Source organism: Mesoplodon densirostris, chromosome 6 (assembly GCF_025265405.1).
Source record: "Mesoplodon densirostris isolate mMesDen1 chromosome 6, mMesDen1 primary haplotype, whole genome shotgun sequence".
Lineage (NCBI taxonomy): Eukaryota > Metazoa > Chordata > Mammalia > Artiodactyla > Ziphiidae > Mesoplodon > Mesoplodon densirostris.
This window is the reverse complement of record NC_082666.1, coordinates 1,719,178-1,738,685: the sequence shown is the minus strand read 5'-3', so window position 1 is coordinate 1,738,685 and position 19,508 is coordinate 1,719,178. Positions and strand designations below refer to the sequence as shown.

At 59.0% G+C, this 19,508-nt stretch overlaps 1 protein-coding gene across 1 annotated transcript in view; it reads right to left on the bottom strand.

Moving 5' to 3' along the window:
• NACC2 (NACC family member 2) overlaps positions 1-19,290 on the bottom strand; it is a 71,559-nt gene extending 52,269 nt beyond the window's left edge. Inside the window, exon 1 of the mRNA XM_060101094.1 lies at positions 19,179-19,290. The gene's annotated coding sequence lies outside the window, so the exon portion shown is untranslated. The remainder of the gene's footprint in view (positions 1-19,178) is intronic.
• Between the last annotated feature and the right edge of the window lie 218 nt (positions 19,291-19,508).

Below are 19,508 nucleotides of genomic sequence, written 5' to 3'. Positions count from 1 at the left end.
CACCAAATGCTGGCAAGCATAGGGGAGAAGGACCGCTTACAGAAGCAGAGACCCGGGCAGTTAATGACTGTCAGAGGGTAAAGGGCGGGAGAGGAGGTGGGGGGCTACGAAAGGGCAGCCCCAGGGAGCTCCTGCAAAGGGTCCACTGCGTCTCTCAGTATTATCTTTCTTAATACCAGCTGTAATAAGATATAACCCATACATTATAAAATTCACCCATTTCAAGGGTACTTCTCTCCTTTCTATGGTCAAACAATACTCCATCATAGGGATGGACCACTTCTGTTTATCCATCCATTCTGTACTATTCACAGCAGCACGTGAATCTATAATTATCTCAAAATACAAAGTTAAAAAAAAAAGCAACTGTGTGGTATATCAACCTAAAATTCCCGAAATCCTCATTCACTTTAACACGCTATACTAGTATTAAATTTAATTAACTACTAATGTTTAGATAGATGGATAATTTGTAAGTATAGGATCCAAACACTGGTCAGTAAGCCGAGCTTTAACACACACACTCTGCTTCTTACGCGTGTTCATCAGATTCCATGTCCAGGTTCCTGGCCACTTTAACAAGGTGTGAGAGGCACGTGTGTGTGTTGGGGGGATGCTGACAGGTGTGCTCTGGGTTTGCCTGATGCGCTAAGACGTTTACATAACACAAGCAGGTCCCTGTTGTGTCCCTCCTATCACCTGCAGCCCTCTTGATCAGGGAGAAGCTAGTTACGGGAGTTAAAAGGCGCAACTAATAAACTAGGGCTACAAGCAGCGCGGCGCACATCCAAGCACAGCGAAGGGTGTGTTTCCCTATCACGGGGAAAAGAGGCATTCTGCCCTAAAGTGAAATGTCTGGTTGCCCCAGCACGTGAAAGGGGATGGGGAAGATAAAAACTAGGACGGACACAGGGAGCACTGTGGGAGGTTCACAGAGAGGAATCTTTATTTCCTTGGGTTTATAAAACCCGGACATGACGGGTCTGAAAAGAAGCCACGAAACGTTAAAATTTGGGCCAAATTTGCTTGGTTTTGATGGGCTTATCCATAAGACAATTTTTTTAAGGTGCTTATGGATCCTTTACTGCCAAGCATTGTATTTTGTAAAACAAGAACCTGGTGTTGTGTGAAAATGGTGACTGGTGCTGGTGTGTAGAGCCTGCGTCACCGCAGGACGAGGAGACCTGGGTGCCTCACCGCCACCCTGACCACTCAGCCAATTGCCCCAGAGTAACTTTCAGTACTTTGCACTAGTCACATCCTTGATATTTTTTTTTAATTAACATTCTTCTCTCCCTAAGCAGTTAAGGTTCCTTGGAAAGGTGTTAAAGATTATTTTTTTTTAATGTGTTGTCCCTTTGATTAATAGACAGCCAGGCTGAAACCATTCAGTGTTCTACTTGATGGAATACCCACATCTCTTCTGATAACGATACCGATTTCATTTTCCCCAAATCAGACCCTGAAATAAATGAAGTCAGACTTTACATCTGACTGTTCTCTGTAGTTTCCCAGAGTCAATCATAAACTACTGTTTTCAGCTGATGAATCTGGGGAATGCTGGATTTGATGTCCTGTAATTCTCAACTCCATGGGAAGAACTGCCCAGGAAGAGGCGTCAAATCCAGAGCCAGCCTTCCGGGGCTCAGCTTGGCCCATCCAGTGCCGTCCATGGGAACAGAAACCTCACGTGTTCCCTTCCAGGAGCTCCACACTGGCCTCCATCCTCACCGTCCATTTATGCTCTTACTCTGGGAAACAGCAAGCAAACCCTCATGCTATGGTTCTGCTCGATGCTCCTGCAGGATGTCCCTTCCTCCAGGCTGGCACTGCTCGCTGCCCTGTGAAAGGAGCCGATCCCATCTGGTCATCCACGGGCGGCTTCTGCTCCCTGGAAGCTGCAGGCCAGAAGGGGGCTGTCCACAAAGAGGGACATACTTGCCCACGTGCGCACCTCCCAAGGAGGCACCCTGCATGGGCTCGCCCTTAGACGGCTCTTACCCGACCATGGAAGGGGACCGGGTCTCCAGATGTCTTTAGGTCCACGAAGTGATGGACTGCTGACCAAGGTCCATGCTGACCACAATGAGCAAGATCTAACTGTGGGGTTGGTCTTGGAATATTGGGTAAGAAAAGCCTCATCTTCCATCCCAGTGCAGCTCGAGCCCTCCAGGCAGTAGATTCACTTCTGCAAACTAGACAAAACGTCCTGTACACTGTGTGCCTTCTCCCCAAGGCCTCAGAATTCAGAAACAAATACTTTTCCAGAGTCCCTTTACCTTTCATGGCAATGTAGCCATCTGCAGCAGTTCCATGGGAATCTGGTCTCTTTTATCCCCTGATGGAGCTGGACAAGCCGATCCTGCAGCCGAGTCTGAACCCAGGGCCACCGCCGGCAACACGCATGGGCTCCCAGGCTCTGGGGGGAGATCAGTAAGTGCAAAAACCCACCTCTGCAGTTAGCGAGCTTCTTGAAAACGGACCTGAGCCTCCCTGTGAAATGCAGAGAAACTGACCAACTTTAGCAGCTGCCCCGCGCCGGACAGCTCTGGTGTTGTTCTCCGCAGGGTGCCCTCTCACCACGGCGTGTGATGCATCAGAACACAAAACCCACTTCTAAAAACTATACTTGGGGGGCTTCCCTGGTGGCGCAGTGGTTGAGAGTCCGCCTGCCGATGCAGGGGATACGGGTTCGTGCCCCGGTCCGGGAGGATCCCACATGCCGCGGAGCGGCTGGGCCCGTGAGCCATGGCCACTGAGCCTGCGCATCCGGAGCCTGTGCTCCGCAACGGGAGAGGCCACGGCGGTAAGAGGCCCGCGTACAGCAAAAAAAAAAGAGAAACTATACTTGGAAATTATGATCACAGAGGGATGCTGAACGATTATCAAAAACTTGGAAATACGGTAAAGAGGGACTGTGCCCTTTCCATGTCACAGGAGGGATCAGCCAATGAGGCCACCAGGACTGTTTCATTCTCCAGGGGACTGTAGGTACCTCTGCTTGGTTTGATCTCTGGTATTGATTATGTCCCAGACGCTGTGACCTGTTAACTCTTAAACAAGGCTGTGCCCAGAAGAGACGCAAATGATGATTTCTGCCCAGGAGCAAAGAGCGCTCACTGCCCAAGGGGGCTGGTGCTCTTGCCTGGGGGACACTCAGCAATTGTGTAACTAACTGAACAGTCTGAGTGCAACGTTCTTTCTTCAGTGACTATAAATACACTCAGTTCCTCAAACGCTCTTGGATCGAGCTTTCCTGCTCAGACCATGAAATATTACTCAGCCTTAAAAAAGAAGGGAATTCTGACATGGTGTACGACATGGATGACCCTGGAGAACATCATGTCCAGTGAAATAAGCCGGTCACCAGAAGACAAATCCTGTAGGATTCCACCCATGGGAGGACCTAGAGAAGTCAGCTTCATGGAGACAGTGGGGGCCAGGGGCTGGAGAAGAGGAGGGGGAGTGCGAGTTTTGTGGGGACAGAGTTGAAGTTTGAGAAGATGGGAAAATTCTGGAGTCGGATGTGGTGATGGTTGCACAACGATATGAATGTACTTAATGCCACCCTGAACCATACACTTAGTTCCGATGGTAAACTTTATGTCATGTATACTTTACCACAATTAAAAAAAAACTTTTTAAAGTTATACTTCATCAGAGCTACATGTGAAAGGCATAAGAATCAAACTTCAAAAATAAAAGAGAAATGTGACCTTTGGTAGAAGGGTCCCCAAGAGGACACAAACAGCCCTAATCATAAAGGAAATTGTTGATAAACTGTATTTCATTCAAATCAAGAATTCAAAGAGTCCACCATTAATAGTGAAAAGACCACAGGGATGCGATGCCTATAAAACGAAGGCGGTGTGGTCAGAATATTTAAAGAATTCTACAAGTCAGTCAAGGAAAGGGAGGCTCAGAAAGGGGGTAGGGAGGCAAGGACTTGAAAGGGGAGAGGGGGCTCACAAAAAGAATGCCACAGAAGGCAGGCAGGGCACCAGTCACCAGGGATGCAAACAGACTCCAGGCACGCCACACACCTGTCCTGGGCAGGGTCTGCGGGGCAGGGGTCAGCTGCACGCACCTGCACCCCGGAGCCTCCTCGTCCCCCCCGGTGTTCACCCAGCATCTGCAGCTGTAAGCTTCCGAGCAGAGGGTGTTCATAATAGCCCCAAAGCGGAAAGAACCCACAGCCCACAACAGATTAGATACTGAAATCGTGGAAGAGTCCCCGGGCAACACCACCCACCAGGACCCCTCCAGATCCATTCCACGGGACGCGTCTGAAAGTCTCAGTTCTGAGCAGAAGCCGGGCCCACTCGTCTCCGGGAGGTTCAAGAACAGTAAACTCTTCCAGCCACTAGAGGCTCAGGATTCAGGGCGCGGGGGGCTGGGAGCCAAGCCGAGCCTTCACCCTGGTCACACAGGTGTGTTGGCTGCATAAAAATACATCAGACTGGGGCTTCCCTGGTGGCACAGTGGTTAAGAGCCCGCCTGCCAATGCAGGGGACACAGGTTCGAGCCCTGGTCCAGGAAGATCCCACATGCCGTGGAGCAGCTAAGCCCGTGCGCCATAACTACTGAGCCTGCACTCTAAAGCCCGCGAGCCACAACTCCTGAGCCCACAAGCCACAACTCCTGAAGCCCAGGTGCCTACAGCCCATGCTCTGCAACAAGAGAAGCCACCACAGTGAGAAGCCCGCGCACCACAACGAAGAGTAGCCCCCGCTCGCCGCAACCGGAGAAAGCCCGCGCGCAGCAACGAAGACCCAACGCAGCCAAAAATAAATTAAGAAAAAAAATACATCAAACTGTGCGCTTGAGATCTTTGCCCTTTTCTGTAGGCCACACGGCCGAGTGTGCTTAAGATATCCACTTACATGGTAATAAAAGGTAGGCGGAAGCAGTTTGAGAACCGAACAGTGAATTTAAATATTAGTTTGTACTTCGTTACACAAAGGTGTGCTTTTTAAAGGAGAAAATCACATAAATACGATCACTCTATTAATAGTTTTTTGATCATAAAATTTTCAGTGCTGCATATAAAAAAATCCATGCACAAGTTTTTAAAAATATAGTGTCGAGGACAGAGGGGGCAATGCCTACCCATAGACACTGCGTCCCCAGGCCCAAGGCCCAGGCATGTGCCCCACCCTACAGTGGGGCAGCCCGGGTCTCCCCAGGACCCTCACTCCCCTAAGCCCTGAATCCAGAAAACCTCAGGTCCTTTGACCTCAGAATCCAGTTTCCTTGAGAAGAGCAGACACGTGTGTGGGGTGGGGCGGGGGAGGGGAGGCTCCCTAAATAACCCCAGGGCTGGTTTCAATGGCCTGAATTCCCAGGTCCTGTGTCCTCTTTTAATTCAAGTTCAGAATAAATACCATTACCCCATTTTACAGATGGGGAAACTGAGGCTCTGGGTGGGGAAGGAACTCGCTCACTGGTCTGAGACCTGGAGCCTGGATCTTGAGAGTGGACACGAGACCTGTTCATCCACAGACAGGACTCAGGATAAAATGCTCCTGGGCCAAAAGCAGACACCAGAGAGAGGAGGATGAAGGCCCTGGGCGTTGGCCACAAGGGCTGAGCAAAGCCCAGAGGAAAGAGCCACCAAGGTGGGTGGGGTCACGCGTCCTCAGGGCCACAGCACAGTCCCCTGCCTGGTTTCCTCTGTCTCATCCGGGGAGGAGGGCCCCGGGGCCCCTGCGAGCGTCAGGGGAGCTGCAGGGGAGGCTGAGGGTGAGCGCTCTTGAGGACCACCTGCCCGGGGGGCCTGGAGAGCCGGGTGCCACCCTCGCCAGCAGCCGGCACTGTCACTGCACGCGGCAGCCGCCGTTGCACCTCTGCGATTCCCTAACGGTTCCCCTGGGAGCACCGAAGGTAAATATGTAAATTTGACTTCAATCATGGCTTTTTAAAACAAAGCACACACTAAATTAATTTAGGGCACAGAACCCGAAAACTACTCGTGCGTGTGCCTGAGCCTCCCGTCCCGGGCAAGGGGGGACACCGAATGTGAGGGGGCCAAGGGGGCAGGGGGCCAAGAGGGAGGCCCACCCGCCGGATCCCCAAACGTGAGCCGCAGTGGGGGCCTGAGCCTCGGAGGCTGAGCCCGGTGGCATCAGCCAGGGGTGCCGCCCCTCAGCTTCCAGGCAGAGGACACTCCCTACCGGTAAGCGGCCCGACGGCCAGGGCCGGGCAGGCGGAGCGGGGTCTGCAGACCCCGGGCTGCCCAGGACCCCCGGGAGGGCCCAGCTCCCTGGTTCCTCAGCCCGTGACCACGTCAAGGCACAGCCTGGAAGCAGGACCCGGCCCGTGGCCTGCAGGACCCCAGGCCCACCCAGCTCACCTCTGTCTCCAGCCCTGTGGGCTCTACAGCGGCCCACGGGTCAGCCCACCGAGTGGGGTCTCAGACAGTGTTGTTAAGGTCATGGTCGGTGCAGAAGTGGCCCGGCCCAGACTGCACGGAATCAGCTGACAAAGGACACTGGTGCCCTTGCTCGTCATATTTTTCAGGGGGTGGCGCAGGTGGGGGCTCTCCTCTCCAGGCACCCGGGAGGGGGTGCCCTCCAAGACCCCAAAACAGAAAGGGCTCGGGGAGAGGACGCCAGCCAGACGCCTGAGCCAGGAGGCCTGTGGGTGGCACAGACTCTCCAGCATCCCCGGGACCCGCCAAGCACCCTACACACCTGGGGTGTCACATGTTTCCAGATGGTGCACTTTGGGGCGAGGGGGCTGGAAGGCAGTGAGAGAAACAGACCGGTTCCCAGCACTAGTGTTAAGATGACTTTAAGGATAAGTAACCACACCTGTGCCGTTCATCACCATGACAACAGCACGTCTGGGCACATCCGGACCCCGCCCGGCACTGGAGGTCCCTCTGGTCCCTCTCCGTCACAAGCAGCTGTGACCGTGGCCCCAGGAAGGCCCCGTCTCCACGTGAGCCTGGGCAGGAGCCAGTGCACTGCTCCTCCAGCTGCATGGGGGCAGCGGGGCCGGCCTGGGGGCCAGGAGCCCCTCCAGGAGGCACGGGGATGAAGGGAGGTGCTGGAGAGGCTGACCTAGAAACACTGCAGCCCGGGGTCAAGGCTCTCCAATAGTCTCGGGGAAAATAAACAGTCTGTTCACACGTGTTCGTATGTTCTGGAACCAACGAGGGACACAGGAAAGAAGAGTTCCCTAGAAAAGAGACCAAATCAAACTCCGAACTGGGATGGCCACCTCGGGACCCTCCAGGCTCCCAGGCCACTGGAAACCCAGAGGGAAGGGCGGCCGGGTGGACACAGGCCGGCCAGCTCCCAAGGGACTACCTTGGCCCACCTTGTTAACCAACGCCCTGCAAGCATCACTCCCCTGGCCACCCAGGCCAGCCGAGGCCAGGGCAACAGGCCAGCACCAGCCCCTCCTCCTGCTCAGGCCGGGTAAGTGCTCCCCCTGCTACAAGCCATCCGGGAAGGCGGTGCCGGGCACCCGCGTCCACTGCGGCTATAACAAATTCCCTCGTGAGGTTTCTTGGAAATCAGTGGCTGCAATGTAATCACAGCTGCCGGGGCTCGGAACGAGCCCGCTCGGGGGCTCTATGCAGTTATAGTTATTACGAAAGCTCAGTTAAGAAACACTGAGGAAGAACTGAAACCTTCAGGAATACCCGAGAGCCAGGGGAGGGGCGACCCCTCACCCCCACCCCACCCAGGACGAGGACACGCTGCCCCTTCCTGCTGGTCCCTCATGCGGCCATCCTCACCCAGGGCCAGTCTGTCCTGACCCAGCTCCATCCACCCGGATGCACCTGGCCCAGGTAGCCGCTGCCGCCCGGGGGCTCTGTCTGTCTCTGCCCCACCACAGCCCACCAGGGCAGCACCCAGGAACCCCAAGAAACCCACGAGTGGGCACAGCTATCACCACCCCCGGCTCTGCTCTGTGACTCACCCCTCGGGCCCCTGTTTCCTCCCATGACATGAGCGGGTACAAGACACTCTCCAAAGACGCTCAGCCCTGGCGTGGCCTGACAGCAGCTCTGGGCCAGCTCACCACCAAAGCAAGACCATGACCGCCTGGTATTCCCTGCAGAGGGTGGGGCCGTGGAGGGGCTTCTCCCAAAGGGCCGTGGGGGTCTGATGAAAGGGAGCAGCCAGCGGGGCCATCCCAAGCCTCCACCTTGTGGCCTTGTGTCCATGGCTGGACCCGCCTTCTCCCTGGTGCCCGTGGGGTGCCCTCACCCAAAAAGCATGGGGCAGGGCCCCCGGAGTCACGCCAAGCAACACACACAGGAGCCAAGGTGAGGCCTCGTGGGTGCTGCGGAGCAAGGCCCGCACCGTGCGTGGAGGCCCCACCTGCCCCCAGGCAGTGCCTCCCCTCCTGGCACAAAACCCCACTCCTGGAGCCCCCGGTAGGAGGAAGGCTGGGCCCTGCCCACACGCCTAGAGACAGGCCAGAGGGTGGAGGGGTCCCGGACCGCTACGCCCAACACCCGTCAGCGGCCAGCCGGCCACCGCAGAGCCCTGGTCCCACCATCCTCGTGCAGGTGAGGCTGGCTCGCAGCCAGAGCGGTCCCACCGGCCACTCCCAACCTCCAGGTGTTTCCTTCTGTCCTTCTCCCCGCAAGGAAAAACAGACATGTTTGCCAGAAGCAGCCGATTTTATCTTGCTAACTTCACCCTCACATATGGACCACTTCTGACCAGGGTTTCATGCCGACTGCCTCAACTCTGTCAAACCTCGGAGCCAGAGGGCTGATCCTGTGGGTTTTGAGGCTGCGAAACTCCTACCACTCCTAACTCCTGCTCCATTAGACGTGCATGCTGACATGAAAGTCATCAGACCAAACCCCCTCCACGCCCTCGTTCAGAGGGAGAGCTCTATGCGGGCAAACAGCCTTTCTGGCACTGGGCTGGAAACCCACAACCCTCTGAGCTGCAGAAATGGGGCCATCCCACCAGACAGGAGGCCTGGGCACTCCAGCCATCCCCAAGAGAGCGGAGCCAGAGGCCAAACAGCCCGGCTGGGCGTTCTAGAGGAGCGGCACAGGAGGTCAGAGGGCAGGGGGCCCAACCTGAGATCAGGAGACACGGGGACAGTACGGCAGTTCCTTCCAAGATTGGGGAGGGGGGAGCAGCCATGGAGAGAAGGGAACGGGGGCAGGTAGACACTTTGGCCTTCACCCTTCTGCTCGGGTGAACAGGGTTCCCCAAATTCATGTCCGCCTGGAACCTCAGAATGGGACCATAAGTAAGCCAAGGTCTCTGCAGGAGCAATTAGTTAAGATGAGGTCTTAGAGGATTTAGGGTGGGCCCTGAAGCCAACGACTGGTGTCCTAAGAAGAGGGAAATCTGGACACAGGAGAAGCCGTGTGGCCAGGGGCTGGGAGAGGCGGGAGGGAGCTCGGCCCTGCGCTGCCTTGATGGGGGGCTTCTGGCCTCGGAACGGGGGAGCGTACACCTCTGCTGGTTCAGTCGGCCCAGTCGGCAGGGCTGTGTCTCAGCAGTCCTAGGAAACTCACAACCCCCCGCCCGCTGATGCTGACCTTGACCCGGGATCTGAGGGAACGGGGACCTGCTGGTTTCTGACAGATCTGCTCAGACTCAGACAACATCTGCCAAGTACCAGGATGGCCCCGGTGCAGCCCCAGGTCGGGAGATGGAGGACACACGGGAAGTGGTGCTAGGGAAGCCGCTTCTCCCCGACCCCGCTTCTCCCCAGGGCTCATCGTGGGCAGGAGGGGGCCAGGCTTGGGGACACCCCCTACTTCATCCTCGCAGAGCCCCACAGCCCAGAGGAAGAGTGGGCCGGGGGCTATGACAGCAGCAGCCCAGAGCCCAGCTCAGAGCTTCTCCATGGGGGACACTGGAGGGACGTGGCCACTGACAGCCAGGACGGGACCCACCTTTCTGGGAGCAGCCGGTGCTGAGGAGACCCGACACCCCTCACCACTCAAGAGCCTCCCGTTCCAGGGCCAAAGACCCAACTCTCCCCCGCACACAGGGTCCTGTGCGGCCCACTGCTCACCCCTGCCCCACACCCCACATCCTGCCCTGCTCCCACGCACACCCCTGGCCATGACCCCCATGCTGGGGTTGCTTTAGAAACACACACACCAGACAAATTCCCCCAAGTGACTGGACAAAATCTACCACGGGCCACCTCCAGCCAGCAGGACAGTGGCATGGCCGCAGCACCGCTGTCCGAGACGTGCCCAGACCGGGGGCATTCTGCAAAACTGGCCTGGGCTCTGGGGGCAAGGTCACAAGAGCCAAGGAAAGACCTCAGATCTTGAAGGCTGAAAAAGCCTAACAGACACAACAAGACTTGGACAGACATGAGCACATCCGTGTCCACACAGCGCCATTCACAACAGCCAACCGTGGAAACAGCCACGCGTCCTCGGACAGAGGAAGGATAAACCCAACGGGGTCCATCCACACAGTGGACTAAACTCAGCCTTAAAAAGGAAGGAAATCCTGACACAGGCCACAGCAGGGACGAGCCTCACAGACATCATGCTGACAAAAAGCCAGACGCAGAGGACAAATTCTGTGTGATGCCACCCATGTGCGGCCCTAGCGGAGTCAAACCCACAGAGACACAAAGTGGACGGCGGGGCCCGGGGCTGGCAGCGGGGAGGGGAGTGAGCGTCTAATGGGGACAGAGTGTCAGTTTGGGAAGATGAAAGAGTCCTGGAGACGGATGTGGTGACGGTTGCACAACAATGTGAATGAACTCAATACCCCCGAACTGTGTGCTTGAAAGTGGTTAAGATGGTAGGTTTTACGTGTAAGTAACCAGAATTTTTTTTAATTAAAAATTTAAAAGCAGACCTGACAGGTGCCTGGGACAGGAACACCACAGTGACCCTCTGGCTGTAAAGGGCCCAGGCGTGGCGTGGGAGCCATTGGAGCCGTTCAGTGACCGCTGGAGCTGCGGTGAGGCGGGCAGCACGCAGCCCTTGTTTCAGTGGGTCACCCAGCAATAAGGGGCCGCTACTCTCAAATGGTCTGGAAGAAGTTCTGTGTTCGGTACGCGCAGTTTCTCTGTAAGTTTAATATCGTGCATCTTTTAACTCTTTCCTCAGGCATCAGAACTAGCGTCCCCAGCTGCCAGCGTTGGGCAGAGGGTAGGGGCTCCTCCACCACACTCAAGACCTGTGACAATGACAGCGGGGCCAGGAGGCTGGAGGAAGCCAAGTCACCGTGCCCCCACCCCGGAGAAGGGGTGCCTACTCCTGGGGAACGCCCGCCCCCTGGGGTCCACCCCAACTCCTGGCCAGACGTCCTGAAAACCCTCAGAAATGAGTCTCTGAACGTGGCGGGGACCCTCCTTCTGAGCTTGAGCAGCAAATCACGTCCTGTCCTCCCAGGAGAGAAGCCCCATGCCAGGCGGCTGGTGGGGTGGGGTGGGGGAAGGACAGAGGAGCCCCCCTAGCAGAGCTGGGGGCCAACTCCCAAGGAGGCCTGGTGGGGGGACTTCCCACTTTCCCTGGGTTACTGGGAATGTGAAGAAAGGCCCAGCGCAAAACTGCACGGCAGCCTCCCAGGCCCTCAGGCCCTCGCCCGGCCGGGCGGTCACCTGCACTGGGACCAAGCCGGGGCCGCTGGGCTTGGCAGAGCCGGGCGGGAAGAGGAGTGAGGGGGACCCGAGGACCCTACTCTCCTCCAGGAGAGACCCTGAGGCCCATGCCACGAGCCCCCTGCCAACGTGCCCCCTCTCAGGCCTGCCACAGCTGCCTGAGGTCTCGGTCCAGGAATGGCAGGGCCCCCGGGGTCTAGAGGCACAACGCCTGGGTGCCCCGCCTCCCCGCCTGGACGCCAGGGCCTCCTCCAGACCCATCCTGGGCACCCACCTCCTCCCGAGGCATCTCTGCTCTTACTTTCTCTTTGCCTCCATTTCTTGGCCATTTCTTCTCACTTCATGCCCTTAGTTTTCTTCTGTGAGACGGAAGAGACACGGGGAGGAAGGACATGGAGGGCCGCGGTGGCCCCAGTCTGTGCTGCAGTTTGGGGTCCAGCCCCAAGGACTCCACTGAGACCTACCTCCCTCTCCTTTCCAGGCTGCTTCCCAGGACAAGGATGGGCTGCTAAACTGGGTTATGACAATTAACACAAATTCTGCCTCCTGTCCCCAAACTTATGTAACCGCAGACACTCTTGTTTCAGGAAAATCCTTCTCTGTCAGTGGCCCCATTTCCCGCCCCCGACCCCAGCTTAGCTCCTGAGCCAAAGTTCCTTCCAGACTTCCCAGCCTGCGCTGGCCCTTCATGCCCGCGGTCCAGGCGCTCGTCGGGGCAGTGGCTACTGTCCATGCGTCTGGCTGCCCACCCTCCTGGGCAAGCACAGGGCGGAGCCAGACGGCCAGCAAGGCCGCCCCTACTTCTGAGACTGCCCCTCGCCTCCAGGCACTAAAGGGTTTCTGCGCCCACCTGGCCACACCGGGTTGACTAGGGTCCCCCCAGAATTCATGTCCATCTGGAACCTCAGAATGTGACCTTATTTGCAAACAGGGTCTTTGCAGATGTAATTAGTTACGATTTTGAGATGGGAGTGATGCGTCTACAGGCCAAGGAACGTCAAGGATTGCCAGCACCGTCAGATGCTGGAAGAGGCCAGGATTCTCCCCCACTACAGCCTCTCGACGGAACCAGCCCTGCCCACATGTTGATTCTGGACCTCTGGCCTCTAGACTGTGAGAGAGTAAATTTCTGTTGCTTTAAGCCCCCAGGTTTACGGTCATTTCTTAGCCAACCCCAGGAAACTGATCTCACCTCCACCCCGTTACACCCCAGGGTGACCGCAAGGCTCACGCCCCTTCCAGCCTGTCCTCTCCACCGGCAAACAAACATCGCTGCCCTCCTGGAGCTGAGGGACCCCACAGGGAACCCCCAGAGCAGCGTTCACAAAATAGGGGGGATGCACCACCCTTGGTAAGGGAGGGAGCCACCTTCAGACTCGAGGAGGGGGCAGGTGTGAGTGGGCAGTCAGGGCCACACGCCAATCTCACCACCGCTTTCCCACGCGTCTGCCAGGGCCCGACATGGCAACACTCACTCAACAAACAGCACAGGGCCCAGTGGTGAGCCTGGGGGACGTGAGCCTCCAGCCCCTACCCTGCCCTGAAGCCTCCACTGGGTCCATCCTGCCCCACTGCTCTCCGTGTCCCCCCCCCTCCTCCTCCCAGCGCAGACAAGGGGCGAGGGCTGGTGTGGAGGAAGGGGACAGACTCGGCCCAGTGTCGTCCTGAGACACGGCCAGGAACCGACGACGGCTGATGGGCCGGCGATGCAGGGGTGTCGCCCCGGGGGGACCCGCCTGTGCCCCACACCCCACGCACATCCCCATCCCGGCAGAAGGTTCCCCGGAGAAGCCAGCGGGCAATTTGCATAATATTCTTTGCAAGTTACTATCAGCCTCTGATAACGATCTCGGCATGGCTGGAGCGCGGAGGCGGCTGTTACAACAGTAAGTAACCATATTTTAAATGATGTTTCCCTTTACGGAAGGTGTTGCAGAAACACACAGACACGAAATCTGTTGCAGCCCCCTGCCAACCACCTGACCCCATTCCCAGCCCCACGGCTGTCACTGCAGCACGGGGGCTGGCGAGACCCGGGCCGCCCGGGCCTCACCCGGGCCAGGGGTGCGTCCCAGCAGGGGCACCGCCCAGATCTGAACCACCACGGGCTCCGGCCATGGTCAAGGGTGAGTCCGTGCAGAGAAGTTAACGGAGCACCTAGGGCACGCTCTCATCGGGGGTCCCAACTCCCCTGGGGGTAGGCCAGGGGGGCGCTCCCCATCCCCACAGCCGCCAGCCCCTGCCTCGTGCTGGAGACTCCAGTGCCCACACCACCAGACTTCCAGGCGTGTGTCGTGTGGCGGACGCGAGATCCTGAAAACTCAAAACCAAAACCATCGGCGCTTCCGGAACTTCCCTGTTGCAGCCCCTCACCCAGCACCTGGACTCGGGGACCCAGCCCCAGAAGGCGAGCTCAGCCTTGACCCCTGCACACCCACAGCCGACTGCGGCCACGGCACACCCTCCCGCCACGGGTGAGCCGGTCCTGGCGTGGACGCAGGTCTGAGCACACGGCCACACTCGGTCCCCCTGGGGGGGGCAGCAGGAGCAGGGCCTGCGTAGATGGAGCAGCCGGTCACCCACAGGGATGCAGAGAGGACCAAGGCCAGGACCTGGAGGAGGCAGGGGGCCCACGGCCGCCCCCAAGGGGAGCCCCTTTTCTCCTTTTCTCTTCATGCAGGAGCGGGGGCCACCACTCAATCTCTATTTTCTTAAAAGCTTTCTTTTCTTTTTTATTAAAAAAAAAAAATCCAATTATAGCTCAAATCTCTCAGCAGGGGTCAGTGTGGAATCAGAATAACCAAAGTTAATGGACACGACACAGGCAAGATTAATGCCTGAAGGGGTTCAAAAGTTGTAAGATGCAGATTTCATTAACATTTTAATTGTAATGTATCTTTTTAATCTTCTCTCACCCTAATGGCTTTACATGGCCAAAAGAAAAAAAAACTGCTGACAACAACAAAAAGTATCAATATACAAAATTTAACAAAGGCGCTTAGCAGTGCAATGGAAACTAAATTAAAGGAGCAAAACTATGTTAACACTGTGATTTTTAACAGCACAAAAGTCGGAATGTAGCAGAGGCGGCTGCTTCTCCTTTCTTGGCGCAGAGACTGGGATGGGCGAGTTAGGAAGACAGGCGGATGCCCAGGGCTAGGGTGGGGAGGCCCCCCACCCACTGCGGGACCCAGGACAACCCAGGGGCACAGGGAGCAGACTTCCTGCAAAGACCACCAGCAGCGCGGCAGGCCCTGCCCCTTCCCCACTAGCTGGGCTCCAGGCAGTGTCCAGGAGGCGGAGGGAGGGAGGCCCTCCTCCAGAAAATGCCAGCCATCTCTGGGGATGGGGAGGGGCCATCTAGGGGTGTCACCATAATGAAGGGGGCATTTTGTGGGACAGGGCTGTGGGTGATGAGCAGGCATCCCACCCCCAGGCCACAGTGAGGGGCCCTCAGTGGCTCTGGCCTACAGGGCAAGCCACGTGTTACGGCCTCCAACTTTCAAAAATGGTGTCTCAAGAAATACACTTGGCCCGGACTACCAAGTACCCAGGAGATTTTTATTTTCAATCAACAAACACAACTGGAGCACCAAAGCTGTGCCTGCTGCTATACCTGATGCTTCGCCCCAAATCCAGCTCCCCTCAGCACGCCCCTCACCCAGGGCCAGTCCGCCCTCGAGGACCTGGGGGCTGGGCCTGATGCTGGGCCTGGGGGCCAGCCAGCCCTGGGCCTGGGACACAGCCCCACGGCCGGCCGGGCTCACTGCTCACCCCAGTGACTATATATGGGCACTTTCAGGCCCCTGCGGTCCCCGCCCCCGGCCCTGCTGCTTCCCAGGCACACAGGCAGACACGGGGCGGGGCCCAGGAGCTCCCGGCCCATCCATGGCCATGTGCCCTCCTGGATGCCAGGGCCCAGGGCCAAGGGGGAGGGCGAAGATTCCTTCAGAGAGACTCAGAGCCAGCCTCTCCTTTCCGTGGGACCAGAGACCAACACCTCAGAGAAAAGTATGCCTCCATCCGCCCTGGAGACTCAGAAGCAGCCTCCCCTTAAAGGGGCATGAACCCCTCACTGGCTCTGGTCCACTTCCAGGGAGGGGGCATCTCCACAGGGCCCCCAAGCCAGGGCTGCTCACCTTTGGCCTCCAGCAGTAGCATCACAACACACAGGCCAGGGTGGGGCTCAGAGGGGTTAAGTTACCCACCCAAGGTCACAAAGCCTCCAGCTGGATGTGACCTGAGAGAGACCTCAGAGGTCCTGCTCCCAAGTGCCTCCTTGCCTGGACCCAGGTCCAGCCAGCGGAAGCTGGGGGCGGGGCAGGCCCCAGAGAGCCCAGCGTCGCATCAGATTCCAGCTCCATTCCTCCTGCTCAGACAGGCTCCCAGGCCCGGGCAGGGGTGAGTATCCCCCACTGTCCGTGTCCTCATGGGGGCTGCCCCACTCTGAGGATGCCAACCACAAAGGCGGCCACCAGGGAGCCCGGCTCCCAAGTTCATGTCCCAAACACCTCTGTGCCTGCCCCACCTGCTGAGACCCTCACCCACCGGGCGCCTTCTTCCAAAACCTGAACTTTAAATGACAAAGGCCAGAGGCCAGGGCAGAGGAAGGCCAGCTCCCAGTGAGCAAGCAGCTGCAGGTGACAGACACAATGAGGGAGCCGGGGCCAGCCGGGAAGCATACTTTGCAAATGATCTCATCGAGAGCCAGGCCTGGTGAGAGCAAGGATTTGCTAAAAGAGAAACAGAGGTCGCCAGGATCCCCGGCTCTCAGGAGGCAGGCTGGGTGGCAGTGGCGCCTCGGGCCTCGGCTTCGCTAAGGGGACTGCTTCGCCCCGCCAGCGGCCTGGGTCCCGGGAGCCAGGATGGCGGGGGGTGGGGGTGGGGGAGCGGGATGTAGCCTCCCAGGCACAACCTCGGTGGCTCGGGACACAAGGAAAGAGTGAGGGAACGTGGGTGTGGAGGGCAGGGGAGGACACACAGGCTTCGCCCGGGCCACGGTGTGAGGGGGTCACTCTTATCTCTGAATTGGGGTGAGGACACCAACCAAGATGCTGTCTCTGATCCTAAATTCTGGCCCCACCTGGAAGTACCCGAGGGCCAGACTGCTCACCTCGGGGAGGACCAAGGGGATGCCTGGGAAAGCGTGCTGGACGCAGATGAGGCATTCGGAGAGGCCTGGGCAGGGTCCAGAACGTGGATGGGCCGGGCAGCGCTCTCTGCAGACCCGGCAGGCAGGCAGGCAGTGAGAGGCCCTGAAGCCCCTCACCAGCCCCCAGTCGGACCCCAGACCCAACCAGACTTTACAAGCTCCCGAAGTGGGGCTGCCCACAGCCAGGAACAGCTCTGGGTCCAGCCAGGGACCGGCGGCCCCTGTCCCTGTGGAGGGAGACACCCCTCCAACTGTACCGAAGACATTGCTCCCCATCAAAAGACCGGGCCTGAAGGCCAGGTTCCTTGGGCCGGGACACCCCTCGGGGACACCGGCCACGGGAAGGAGCCAGGCCCAGGCCAGTTAACACGATAGATCCTCAGCTGGAAGGCAGCTTGTCTTGTCCCAACAACCCAGCCCGGGTCAAGTTCCCCAAGTGCGCCTGTTACACGGGGGTCTGCAGGCTCTTGGGAGAAACACGCTGGAGTATCAGGAGCGAAGGGCCGTGATCTGGGCCGCAGTTCCTGCTCAAACGGCTCAGCAGACGTTCCCCACCCTGCCCCCAGCCAGGGCAGCTCATCTCACCCCCCACACCCCAGCAGGACAACAGAACCCAGGGAGGGACCAGGCCGGAGAAGAGCCAGGCGAGACGGGACAGGGTAACCTGGAAGGGGGCAGATTGGCCACGGGCTGCAGGGACAAGACTTGCCTCCCCGGGGCGGAGGGAACGAGACCTCAGGTGCCTCAGACTCCAACCCTACTGATGGTGGGTGCAGTGGATGGCGCCGGAAGGCCCAGGGCCTGGAGGGAGTACGAGTCCGGTGCAGCCCATACCTGGCTCTGCATTCCTGGGAACACAGACCTCAGAGGAAGAGGCGTGGCGTGGAACCCTGGGAACATCCTTGAAAGGGTCAAAGCCACATTTCTTACTTTCTGTCCCCGGAGGGGTCCCAGACCCACCCCAGCCCAGGCTGCAAGTCAAGCATGCTGAGCCCTAGAGGCAGAGGTGCCCGAGGAACCTAGACTGTAAATGCCAGCTCAGCACTTGTCATCACCACCGTCTCTCTTATATGAATAATGCATCTCACGTTTTAGTTGGAAAACAGAGAGAGGATTTAAGGGTTCTGTTAAAAGTCACCCACGAGCCCACCTCCCAAAGACAGCCTCTCTGAGTGTCCCAGCACATCCAGGACAAAGAACCCAGACGCACTCCGGGCAGCCAGGGTGGCCTGGTGTCCCCGTGTCAGAAAATGCACAAGCTTTTTCTCCGGGTCCAAGATTCTGCAAGAGGCTCGGAACGGCTGCAGAGCAGAGGCCGGCCGAAGCTGGCTCCGAGTCAGCGCGCTTTCAGACACCGCGTCCGGCGCCCACCCCGCCTGGGTGTGACCACCGAGAACCGATCTCTGCCACCGAGAGGGCACGAGGGATATCCTGTTCTACGGCTGTGCCCCTTCCAGCCAGCTCACCGAAACAGCAGGGGGCCAACCACCCTGGGTCTCGCCCCTCCCATCTCCTTCACTCAGGCTCCAGCCAAGGTACCAACAAACGGTGGCTTGTCCCACGGGAGAATGCCAACGGCCTCCTGGGAGGGGTGGACACCACAGAGGGCCACAGGGAGAAGGGGAAGGGGGTTTGTTGGAAGGGGGATGGCAGTGCCCACTGCTTTGATCCTTCACCTAACTCCTTGTTTCCTCATCTCTAAAATGGAGCCAACACTTGAAGATACCTCTCCTGGGGTCTGTGGGGGGGTTTAGACGACACCCCGCACGGAGTGCTGAGAAGCACCTGTGCTGAGACCAGGAGAACCGCATCCTTTGTCATCAGGGCAAACTGGGGGGGAGCGAGGGGAGAGGGGTCTAGAGCTCAAGAGGGAAGCGGAGGGGAAGGTGGGGGGATGGGAAGGGGAGACCTGGAGAGAGACCCGGACCGGACCAGACCAGACGGGTACAGGGGTGCGCGTGCAGGGTGCTCAGAAGACCAGCTCTACCAGATGGCCAGCCCACGCAGGGGGCTCTCCCCCCGCCCAGCCCCCCACCACACAGGACAGGCTCAGCTAGAACACACAGCCAGGGGACACATGGCTGGGTGCCCAACAGGTCCCTCCCTCGGACGGCCCGGGAGGGAGGGGCGTGTCCCCGGGGCCGTGTCCCCAGGCCGAGCCCGCGCGGGTTCCCCACCCCAGAGGGCTGGGCTCCGTCCGTCCGGTCGGGGAAGACCGAGTGTCCCGAGCGCCCCGAGAAACCCGGCAGGAGAGGAGACGCTCGGAGCCCGGGTGCCCGCTCGGCGGGGCGGGGCGCGGCCCGGCCCAGGCGAGCGCCTCCCCAGGCCCGGACGCCGCCGGCCAGCTCCGCGGGCGGCGCGCGGCGCGAACTTGGGCACTGCGGCAGGCGAGGGCGGGCGCGCCGCGGAGTTCGCGGGAAGTGCGGCGGTGGGACCCGCGGGCGGCGCGAAGTTGGGGTACCTGCGGGCGCCGGCCCGGTCCGGCCTGCAGCAGGAAGTGCTCCGGCGGCCCGGCGCTCCGGCTCACATGGACTTTCTCCGGCCGCGCCCAGCACCGGGCCGCACCGCGGCGGGCGGGGCGCGCGGGGGAGGCGCCGCGGGCCGTTTAAAGGGACAGCGCGCCGGCCGCGCGCGCGCACTCGCCGCCCTGGGGCGCGCCGCCCCGCCGCCAGGTGGGCGCCCTGGGAGGGGCAGGGGCGGGGGGATCCCCGGCTCTGGGGGTCCGGGGCGGGTGGGGGGCGGCCTCTCCGCGACCCCTCCGTGCGCCCCCTCCGCAAACTCCTGGCGTGCG